General features: G+C 34.7%; 1 long non-coding RNA gene across 1 annotated transcript; it reads left to right on the forward strand.

The window, feature by feature from the left end:
* The first annotated feature begins 1426 nt into the window (after positions 1 to 1426).
* On the forward strand, positions 1427 to 3408 carry LOC113321421. Its single transcript, XR_003346645.1, has 5 exons — positions 1427 to 1730; positions 1946 to 2062; positions 2168 to 2306; positions 2561 to 2674; positions 3361 to 3408. It is a non-coding gene; the product is annotated as an uncharacterized LOC113321421 (long non-coding RNA).
* Positions 3409 to 10121: the final 6713 nt, after the last annotated feature.

The following is a 10121-nucleotide window of genomic DNA, read 5'->3' on the forward strand; positions in this document are numbered from 1 at the left end:
TTTTATTGATTATTCACTATCTAATCCAATGTTACTCAACTTTAGTCCATTCCATCAAATTATACTCGAAATTACTAGGTCGTACTCAGTATAACCGGTTATCCAACTATTTTCATCTAATTAAATCTAATTATACTCAACTTTCTTCGACAATCACCGGATAACGCTTAGTTTGACTGGCTATCCACAAATTTAATTCAGTTATACTTAAATTTTCCGAATTCCACCAAATCATACTTAAAATTGCTTGATCATATTCAATATGACAGATTATCCTATTCCATTTAATTAAATCCAATTATACTCAACCTTCTTTCACAATCACCGAATGATGCTTACTTTGACTGATTATCCACAAATTTAATACTTTATTCTATCAAATCATAATCAAAGTCGCTAGATGATATTCAATATGACCAATTATCCATCGAATCCAGTTAAATTGTACTCACTTTCATCTCATAATCACTAGATAACGCTTATTAGTTTCGGAATATTGCTTAATTTAAATATATTTTTCTTTTGGCATAAAAAAAAAAAAACCAAGAAATCCAAGTTATGTTGGAATTAGATTGCATCCAAATGAATCTAATTGTACTCAATTTTTCCGGATCGTATCCACTTCAACCTCATTCAATTGCACACGTTATCATCAACTTTGGACTTTCAATTTTGTTCGAACACGTCCAATCTCATTTGATGCTTAAATATTTACATTTTCATTCAAGTACAGACTTCGTTACGAGTTTCATTCGATCTGATCCAATCTTATTGGCTGCTAAACGATTTAATAGAATTCATTGACAAACTTCGTTTGATCTCACAGGTATCATGTCATACATCGACCTGTAAAAAATCACAACCTTAGATTACACAATTATTAATTTGGTCTCCTATGGGGAAAAAAAAGTCAATCAGCCATAGAAAAATTTACTCCCTCCGTACCACATATATAAGCGGAGGGACCAATTCTCTTAGATTAAAAAACTTTATTGATTTTATACATATAGTTTTTTCATGTTTTACCCTTACTTATATTCCCAATGTTAGAGACATATACTCAATTGTGATGATTCCAAGCAAATAAATAGGGGTAATACAAGTAAAAAACCGTCTTGAAATTTGGACTCCGCTTATATAGTGGTACAAGGAAAAACGGAAATTCCGCCCATATAATAGGTACGAAGGGAGTACAAATTTAAAGCTATAAATGGATGAATAAATTTTAATGTGGGTAACTGGGTATATGGTACCAATTACAATTTGACACGTGGTACAAAGTATAATCTGTATGGTGTTTATTCAACCAATAGAAAATTAGAATCTTTAATCGAACGAAGATAAATGCAAACACAAAAACTCACATGGATTACCATCTTAATACAAAGGAGGGAAAATTGCGATCTCAGTGGGCGGGAACAACGAAGTTTTGACGCACTATTTCCCCCTAGAATTTCAGAATTTTTCTTTTCCCTCAAAACCCTAACTAACCTTACCATACTGCTTCCTCTTTGTTTACTCTTCTTCTCTTTCCAAGCTCGAACCGTCCGAGAAAATCCATGAACACAACTTCACCACTTCCATCGTTCACCACTGAAAATTCAATAAACAATAAACTTGTCTGGTGATTTGGGATTTTCTCTTATTGATTTTTCAGAGATTTTGAAGATGGAGAAAAAGATGATATATCGATTTATCTTTTTTCCTATATTCGTAGACTGATTTCCGGGGTATGGAGATCTGTGTTTCTTTATTAATTCTGTGAATTATTTTTTGATTGGATTCATGTGAATCGGTTCAAAATCAATAAAATCTACGCCTCTTTATTATTCTTATATTGTTCATGATTTGATGATTGGAATTTTCAGATTTTGGGAATGATTTGATTTAAAATTTGATGTGTTGTTCAAAAATTTCATTATAATTGGATATGTTGTGCAATTAGGGAGAAAGCAGGATAGGTTCAATAACATGAGGAGAGGGAAACAAGAAGCAGACAGCTGTCCCCAGTCGAGTTCGCCAGGGTTTATGAAATTCCTAAACAGATTATCCCAGAATGAAGGTACATCAAACTTTCAGTGGTTCATAATTAAGATTAGATGGATTATGAAGTTGTGATTGTTATTCGTATATTTGTGGCTTTGAGTTAAGATATTATTTCTTGCAGGAAACAGGAAAGGGACCACCTTCTGCGGAAGAAGAGGACCTGAAGTCGTTAGTGCTCCGTGACAAGGATGATAAATTGACTTCCGAGTTCGGTGATGATGATGAAGTTGTTTCTTTTATCAAAGCGTTGTTTGATGCTGGTAATGCAATATGCAATGGATTTACAGCAGTTATAAATAATAAATTTACCTTGAGTTTCTTAGTTTAGTTTTCGCATAATCCTTTGGATGAGCTTGAAATTTCGTTTTATTGTCTGCAAGATACTCGTGGTCCAATTATCTGGATACCCGTGAGCTGGATGTTTCAGTTTGGAGTTTTGTTTTTGTCTTCATGAGTTTTAAGCGGTTTTGATTGAATAGTTATCTAATTTGATTTAGTTAGTGCCTTGCTTCAGGAGTTCACCGTGATGGATGCAACTGCACAAGTTGCTCCAACAATGTTGAGAACCATCCGTATTTTGAAACCCATGGACTTCAATAATTGATGTTTGTGTATTTGTTTGAATAGGGTATGTTTTAACATCTTTCTACTCTTTCACTTTCGAGGCAAAAACTCTCAATATTTCTTTCATTGTTCACTTTTTTGTTTTTTGTCGGTACATCTAAACTGAGTTTTGCCGGATGTTGTTGAAAATTTTATAGGTTACTTTCTTGTTGAATAATTCAGTTTCTCAATTTAGATCGAAGAAAAAAGTGAAAGTGTGATTGGTTGTTACTCTCCAATTGAAAATTCAACAAAATCATCATTCATTTGAGATTTAATTAGTTGACAATGACTACTGATCCATTGAATAAACTCATCTGAAATATAATTGCTTTACTTTTGATTGTAAATCCTTAAGCAATGTCCTTACTATAAATTCAATCAGTTTGCTCTGTGGTTTTTGAAAGCCTTTCTAGACAATCTTCATTGTTGCATGAGAATATTGTCGGCGGTGGTTAAGAACTGTCTATCATGGCTCTGTGTTATTTTGTTTGAAAGACGGCACGACACCACTCTGTTATGTATCCATTTTCCCCACAGTTTATGTTGAGTTGGTGATCCAAGAGCTACAACTCTGTTTGTCACCTTTTCCTGATTGTTGTCATTGTGCTCGTTCTTTCTTCCTTGTTTTGGATGAACTTTGTTTTCCTATTGTAGGTTTTTTATGGCTATTCAATATTTTATGGTGGTGTAACAGTATTCTTTGGCTAGGGATTTGTATGTTTTAACTTGAATATCGAGAGGAAGGAGAGAGCATGGAATTGTTCAGTTCGTGTGAGTGCATTGAAAACCACTGTTAGAAACTTCATGGTATGTACATTTTATCTTAGACATGGAAACCTTGTAAAGATTAGTTATTGGCTCAATTTATGAATCTTAATTGGCACACCAAATTCAAATGAAAAATCATAAAATGTTAGTTGCATTTAGCATTTCTGGCATCATTGATTTGTAAATTAATGTTGTTGTTAATCGAGGAGTTCTTTGCAGGACATTTTTGAGAACGCCGGAAGTGGTAGTTACAGATCCAATTGTTAGAAAGAAGGTTCAGAAGGAAACATAAGGAGACCGAGTCAGTAAGCAGTTAATGGAGTTGGAACGACAATAGGTAATGTATTGCATTCTTTATTTGTATTGCTCTATTGTCCATTACTGGTCTTCTTTAAATTCTTGTAATTCTCTTGCCATGGATATAACTGCCTTCGTTTCCAAAACCCTGACTTTCTACTACATAAAGCATTTTGCTATATATTTGTATGCTTTACTCTTATTCTTATGTTTTGATTACTCAAATAGTTAGTAATAAAATAACTTAATTTTTACGCAAGATTATGTTCATCTCTTCATCATTTTAGCCCTTTGTTTGTGGTCTTTTTGCTTCTAAGTTTGTCGATACAACAACAGCAACCCCTTAGGATCAACAACAACAAGAACCAGAATAACCCCCCATCAATGATCAATCTTTTGTCAGGTAAGTAACTTTGTCAATCTATTCGTACGACTTACCTATTTTGGATGTGCATTTCTTTTATGATTCATATAATTTTTGAATTAAGGGGTATTGAGAACTTAGGATGTTAGGTGCATCTCAATGTTTGATTGATCTAAACATGATTCGGAATCCGATTCTTATGAAATCGTTAATTATGAAGTGTGAAACTATTAATTTTCAGTTTGAGTATCATAAATGAGGAATGTGAGTCAGTTAATCTGTATCTAGGTTGAGCATTATGATAGTGAGGATTGGTATTTAATGGTATACAAAATGATGAATTTGGGGTTTTACATCGATGTCTTACATGGATCACATTTTTTTTTCGTAAATTGGTACTTGGTGTGTATTACATGTATCATTTCAGGTTTGAGAGTCTGTCACTTTTAGAAGAACAAAGGAAGCTACTGAAAAGCAAACCCCAATGCAACAAAATACTGGATTGGTATAACCTGTCTTATTTGAGGTCAAAGATAGGGATAGCAGTGGTTCTTTTGCCGGTTCTGATGCATTGTGGTGTACTCCTAAACTCGCTAAACACGGAAATTGTAAGGTTGGAGAAGTTATTATTCACGGTCAAGAGAATGGTGAATGGACGTATCCATACATTCTTCGAAGGACAAGAGGAAGAAGCTAAGATGAAACATCTATCTGTTGAAGTGGGTAGCACTGGAATGTGTTATCTAAGGATTTTGGATACGGAAGTACTTTGTCCAATTGTTGGATGGACTTGCTGCCCCCACTTTAATTAGTGATTTAAAGGTATGAATATGTCTATGCTGACGAACACAAGGATCTGACATCTTACATTCTGGGAAGTAGCTTACCCAGTTTTGATTTACGTAATAGGGCTGGTACATACGCATGTTCTGGTACACCGACACCCGCTTGTGTCTTAGTAAGTATAGGTTTTGTACTTTGTTTTGGATAGTACTTGCGCCTTTTTTGGTTTTTATGTTGAAGTAGGATACTTTGCAATTTGTGCATTGTAAGGGACCTCATTTTATTTATAAAATCCGAATTTATTTGAATCTATAAATTAGTATCATCGACTTTGGTTATGAGGTAAACACTTATCTCTTGTGTGAGTACTATGCTTATTTACTGTATGATAAGTCTAGCATAGTATGCCTTGACTCGTTTCCCATCTATCTATACTTTAACACACTAAAGCTTTTGCGTGCATATGATGTTTTCTAAAATGTGGCAGTTTATCCCCTTTTTGCCTTGTTGGAAAACCGTGTCTAATGAACTTGTATTTTGGACACACAAAACGATCATGGTGGCTATAAGAATTAGCTTTATGCCACGGAAAATTGGCGAGTCTAATACTACCCTACACTTGGACACGCAAAACAGTTACCTCGTGTGGCAATATATTAGTCCATCGCCATGGACAGTCACCACTTCTAAATAACCATGGCAAATGCTGCTCTTTGGCTACATCCTTTGACACGTGGCTTTTGATGGACACTAATAGACATGGTTATTGAGTTAAAATGTGTCCATAACAACACTCTGGTCATATAGCCACGCCAATAATCCAAAACGTGGCTACGGTATAAAACCAAAAATGTGGCCTATGTGACAGTTTGTACTAGTGTTTGAAAAAAATCAAAATTCACTTCGCATAAGCTTGCAAGGTTATACATAATTAACTGCGAAATTGAGGCATAAAATAAATTTTTTTTTTATAAAATCTCTCATCTGGATACAAATAACAGAGGAAAGTATGGGAATGAATGAAATTAGAAAATATTATTTGTCTCCATATGATAGATTTACTAAAAGATTCAAAAATTAATGATTATATTGATTAACTGTATTGCAAGGAAGAATTGTTTTAATGAATACATGTCAAAATGAAAGAAACACAAATATACAGAAAGAAGGAATAAATATACAAGTTACAGAGAATCAAAGAAAGAAACAAAGACTACTTCTTAGTTGATCCTTCATTATATTCATTAGACTTGTTCCCTTCTTCGTCTGCGTCAGAACCTTAATCACCATCAGAATCTTCATCACCATCAGATTCTTCATCATTATCTTCGCTATCAGAGATAATCAGACTGGGAGTATTATGTGGGATTTCTTCCAAGAGACAAGGATAATCAGAATGTGGGATATTATGATCGTCACAAACCATTTGGATAGTTTGATTGCGAAAATGCATAGCATCATTCTTAAAATTCGCAACAGTGATCTTGATTTGATTCTTTAATCTAGAATACTTGTCGTTGCGAGAAGAAAGATTCTTTGCGAGTTCCTCCTTTTCAGCTTCGAGATCCTCAATCTTTTCACGATATCTACTTTCAGAATCTGCGAGCAAGAGACAATCAATTATTAACTTGATGAAAATTAAGAATCAAAAGATTAGTAAAGAAGAGCAGTTAGTAACTTTCTCTGTCAGAAATCATATCTCTAATCAAGGATGTATTCTCAACTTGGAGACTAACATTTACACCTAAATCTTTTTTGGCATCATCTAAGATTTTCGCAGCCCAAACAAATTCGACCTCATTACTAATAAGAAGACGAGAACGAATTTGATTTTCTCTTTCGCAGAGTTCGATGTTCTTGCGGATAGCTTCATCTCATTCAAGTTGAACTTCAAGAAGAGTCTCTTGGAATTTCGCCAAAGCCTTAGTACCTTGATCAGAGATGCGATCCTTATCATCTATGAGACCGCTAATTTTGGTTCTTAACTCATTGGTTTTCTCTTTAGAATCAAGAAAGAGACGCTTAAATCGGTTGGCTAAGCCTAAACTAGATCTATGGTCAATTTCTAAGAGGCGAAATTTAGATCTAAGCTCATTTAGAGAAAGAGATGAAATTCTATCATTTGAGAACCTATTTAAGGAATTGTTAAGACGCTCAAGAAGGGTATCATTATCCAAGGCATTAGGAAATGAACGAAGAAGGGTATCTTCATCAGAAAGACCATAAATGTCTGCAAAAAGGATCATTTAAATAAGATAAAACAACAGGAGTAATGAATGAAGGGAAAAGATAAAAGTAACATACCATAAAGCTGATTATTAGCTTGCTGAAGACTAGAGATTTTGTTCTTATACGAAGAAGAATCAATTTCTAGTTGTCTATTTTTCTCGCGAAGACCTTTAACTTCAACTTCCAATTCTTCATTCTTTGTGAGAAATTGAAGATTCTTCTTTTCAAGATTTTCGCGTCTCCTCTCTAGATCTGAGGCAACAGCGAAAGAAGCTTTTCCAGCCTGCGAGAAAATATAAAAAATATTAAATATAGAAAGAAATTTTGAGTTATGACAATGAAGAAATAAAAGGATAAAAATATACCAGACTATTGAGGGAATGCAATAAGTCGGGAGTCACTGATCTAGAAACTCCACGAAGAGAACTATCACCATCCATCAAAGGGACATCGCAAATTGTAGCGAGAGCCTTGCAGGTGTTAGCGAATTGGCTATCTCCCATTCCTTGCATAGAATCAGAAAAGAGCCCAGAGAGCTTAGCCATAGAAGATTCAGGTGGAAAGTCTTCACTTGCGGCAAGATCATCATTGTCCTCGTCATCCTTGTCACTTTCGGAATTTTCATTAGGAGGAATTAATATTTGAAGGATAAGAAGAACGGACTTTCCTTTTCTTTGAAGGAGGAGCAGTTGATTTTCCTCTGCGAATAGCACCTTTACCTTTATCATCAGTCTTCGCAACATCAGCAGGCTCTTCTATTTCAGCAATAATATTCACATACAGATATAAATAAGAAATGGAAGCAACAATATACTGTTTAAAATCATAAGAGAAAATTTCTTACCTCATCTGTGTATGAGCGAAGAGCTAACAGAGTACTAGCTTTCCCAGTCTTGTTATAACTATCTTCCAGTTTTTGGATATGCAGAATCTCGCAAGAGTTAGCGAACAAAATAATAAAGAAAAATAAAGAAATATAAAGTGATCTTAACAAACATACTTCTTTCTCCTTCACGGGCCAAGAGAAAACCCAAGGCTGATAAGCAGCGAGATTCGCAGGAAGAACATTTGACCCAGCAATGTAAGGTCCTTTTAGCATTAAAGGAAAAACACACCATTTATCATCTTTGGATTGGCGAGGAGTTGTGTTTTTACCAGAATGCCAGTCAATATCTTGCATGAGAATTTTAGCTTCACCAATGTTATCTTTCCTTTTTAAGCGAATACGCCAGCGAGTATTCTCTTTCTTCATGGAGATCAGTTCACAGTTCTCAAAGAAACTCGCTATTGTATGTTTCTCAGCAATTATCTCTAGGTCTGCGAATTTAGGATCCCTAAGTTCTTTGGAGTACAAAGATCCTTTACCAGCACCACGGTTAGCGAACTCTAGCATCAGACAGATGCAGTCCCCACTCAGTTGGAAGATAGCTCACGAAAATCCCGAGTGAGCGAGAATTTCATAGAATAAAGGAAGATCTGGGTCATAAAGAGGAATAGGGAGACCAACGACAATCTGACCTAGCGAAATTATGATTGATTGATCATCACAGAACTGATCATAGAAAAGTTTGACAGAAAGAATTGACTTGGCATTTTCACCAGGAATGGTAGAGTGTGAAACCTTTCTCAGCAAGATCTTTTTGGACATCTTTTGAATTTTTCTCATGTCTATGACCACTTGGAGCCATATTTGAATATAGAGTATGGGAATGAATAAAAAGTAAGAATATTGAAGGGGGAAAATTACAGTAGCAGAACTTGCAGAAGAATAACAGAGTTGCAGAGATGAGAGAATAAAAAGAGAAGAGAAAGTAAAAAGAAAGTGGAAAGAAGAGTAAGAAGAGTATATAAAGGAGATCTTTTTACTCGAAGAAATAAACATCATTAAGACGAAAAGACGTGAGCGGTTGGAAAGCAGCGGTTACAGAAGACGTGTCAAGAAACAGATGGAAGAAAGAATACGTGTGATAAATGCAGAATATGAAGAGATGAACAGCTGCGGCATTTCTCACATCATTCTCTAGTTTGCAGAGAAGATGTAAGAAGAGGCAAGATGTAGGATCATAATTTCGCAACGATAATGTCTAAGCGAAATTATCAACAAAACAACACAACTGCGTCGCAGAATAATTTTAGAAATGATACGATAAACGACGTCAGCTAGAATCATGAGAAAGATGTGATAGTCCTGCGAAAATTAGAGAGCTTGCGAAATTAACATTTGTAAGGTTGCGAGAATGTCGCAGACCATACCCGAAAATAAAGGACAAATTAGTTGTCATCCACTATGTATTTCCGTATAAATAGTCGTTCAAGTTGTAAAGAAAAGGGGAGAGATCTTTTTTGAGTAAGAAACAAGTATATAGGAGAGAGAAAGTCTAGAACAGAAGTTATTCTTGATTCCTTAATCTTTTCTTGTAAGAACATTCAAAGATTGATCAATAAAATTAAGAGTGTAAACCTAAGAATGAGTTGAGTAATAATGAAATCATATGAGGGGTGTAGTGTAGGATTTCCTGCAACTACACTCAATATATTCATAAACGCACATATTCGGTTTTCATAATTCCTAGAAATGCTCTGTCCAAAAATAACAATCGAAATCTCTTGAAAAAAATAATTAGTAAATGCACATTACTAATTCTGTAATTTCCACACAAAATGAAATTAACAACCTTAATTAAAAGATTCTTAACTTATTTGTGTTTCGATCCTTGGATTATCTTCTCTTAGCCGTTAAGGAATATCTTTGAACAATTATAGAAATAAACATTCACAGTACGTGTTCAAAGTTTGTTGACATCTTTACTTTGTAAGTTCTCTTTCACACTTACAACCTTCAAATCGATTTGCCACACTTCCAAACAAGTTTAGAAATTGTTCATCTGACTTTCAAGAACTATGTGATTGATCAAACCAGCATTCAATCACAATCATGGGTTTACGGTTCTACCAAAAAAAGTTTCGGTTCTACCTCCATGTGAGTACTACGCATAGTCGCACTAGATTCCCAAAAGATTCGGTTGAC

The sequence above is a fragment of the Papaver somniferum genome, chromosome 11 (assembly GCF_003573695.1).
Source record: "Papaver somniferum cultivar HN1 chromosome 11, ASM357369v1, whole genome shotgun sequence".
Lineage (NCBI taxonomy): Eukaryota > Viridiplantae > Streptophyta > Magnoliopsida > Ranunculales > Papaveraceae > Papaver > Papaver somniferum.